Source organism: Schistocerca cancellata, chromosome 5 (genome assembly GCF_023864275.1).
Source record: "Schistocerca cancellata isolate TAMUIC-IGC-003103 chromosome 5, iqSchCanc2.1, whole genome shotgun sequence".
In the NCBI taxonomy this organism is placed as follows: domain Eukaryota; kingdom Metazoa; phylum Arthropoda; class Insecta; order Orthoptera; family Acrididae; genus Schistocerca; species Schistocerca cancellata.
The window spans coordinates 58064215-58066520 of NC_064630.1; positions in this window are offsets into that span (position 1 = coordinate 58064215).

Sequence of the window (2306 nt, forward strand, 5' to 3'; positions counted from 1 at the left end):
CGACTACTCTTAAACCTATGATGAAGCTTTCTTTGTTTCCGTAGTACCTTTCGTACATGATTGTTATACCACGGTGGATCTTTCCCCTCGCTTTGGACCTTAGTCGGTACGAACTTATCTAAGGCGTACTGGACGATGTTTCTGAATTTTTTCCATTTTTGTTCCACATCCTCTTCCTCAGAAATGAACGTTTGATGGTGGTCACTCAGATATTCTGCGATTTGTGCCCTATCACTCTTGTTAAGCAAATATATTTTCCTTCCTTTCTTGGCATTTCTTATTAAACTTGTAGTCATTGATGCAACCACTGACTTATGATCACTGATACCCTCTTCTACATTCACGGAGTCGAAAAGTTCCGGTCTATTTGTTGCTATGAGGTCTAAAACGTTAGCTTCACGAGTTGGTTCTCTAACTATCTGCTCGAAGTAATTCTCGGACAAGGCAGTCAGGATAATGTCACAAGAGTCTCTGTCCCTGGCTCCAGTTCTGATTGTGTGACTATCCCATTCTATACCTGGTAGATTGAAGTCTCCCCCTATTACAATAGTATGATCACGAAACTTCTTCACGACGTTCTGCAGGTTCTCTCTGAGGCACTCAACTACTACGGTTGCTGATGCAGGTGGTCTGTAGAAGCATCCGACTATCATATCTGACCCACCTTTGATACTTAGCTTAACCCAGATTATTTCACATTCGCATTCGCTAATAACTTCACTGGATATTATTGAATTCTTTACTGCTATAAATACTCCTCCACCATTGGCGTTTATCCTATCCTTGCGGTATATATTCCATTCTGTGTCTAGGATTTCGTTACTGTTCACTTCCGGTTTTAACCAACTTTCCGTTCCTAATACTATATGCGCACTATTTCCTTCAATAAGAGATACTAATTCAGGAACCTTGCCCTGGATACTCCTGCAGTTTACCAATATTACGTTAACTTTTCCTGTTTTTGGTCTCTGAGGACGGACGTTCTTTATCAACGATGATAATGTCCTCTCTGGTAAGCCGTCAGGTATTTTATCGTTTCGCCCAAGGGGGGGTTCCTCTAACCTAAAAAACCCACGTGTGCACGCCACACGTACTCTGCTACCCTAGTAGCTGCTTCCGGTGTGTAACTCGATAAAGTAAGTGTATCTGCCTTATTTCTTTAAGGCTTTAAGGCAACGACTTAAATTAAACTGCCGTTTGAACAGAATGGTATTTGGCTGATAACATACTTTGTTTGGTTTCATTAAAATCAACTATCTTCAGGCAATATTTGTTGCAACACATAAACACATGGGCTGACAGTGAGGTATAAAAGCATTTTAACTGATGCCATTAAGTATTACGCCAAGTCAAATAGAAAAAGAATTATATTAATATTTTTCAGTGATGTAGCTTATATCGTGGACTGAATACGGTATTTTAAACATCAAAATTGGCAATTCTCGTGTGGTATTTCAGAGATGAAAAAATTCTTGTAGAAATCTTCACAGCAATGGAGTGCGACGAACACTTACACAACTCCTAGTGGCTACATAACAAACTTTCTCTCAGCAATATATTAAGGCTGCTTGTGACAAAGAAATTAATGTCCAAACCAGACCATCTGGTAATTAAGTAAACCAAACTGAAAATCCAAACAATAAATAACGATTTCAATGGCTCACTCACAATAAATAGTGCTTGCATTTACAGTTGGTAAAAGGATGAGTATAACCGCTATCAGCAGTAGTGAGGTAAATTTAAAAAAGATGTTGAAATTAACAAAACTAAACAATAATATTAGCTAGACCTAAGAGAGTATTTGTAGGCATCTAAAAGGAATTTTCTGTTGAAAGCGATGTATTCTTTATAACGACATGAAGTGGCCTAGTGGCTAGCGTTGCTGCATCTGGATCAGCGGGACCCGGGTTCGATTCCCGTCGGGGTCAGGGATTTTTTTCCGCCAGGGGCTGGGTGTTTGTGTTGTCCTAATAATCACATCATTATTCAGGAAGCGCCGAGACTGGAAATGGAAAGATTAGGAATTTGTATGGCTGCTGATGACCACGATGTTGAGTGCCCCACAAACCAGCATCATCTCCAAAATGACATGATGCGATTCAATTGAGAAAAATGTGTTTCCACTTGTTGTGATGCCAGACTCGACTCCAAAGAGAGGAACAGAAGGAACACACGTAGCTGCTCTTCTGCAATATTGACGTAAGTCCAGTTTTGTATTCACATTGGCAATTTGATACAAATGACTTGAGTTCACACTCTTCCACAACGACAGAGAAATATTCTAACAGTTCGATAACGATAAGATG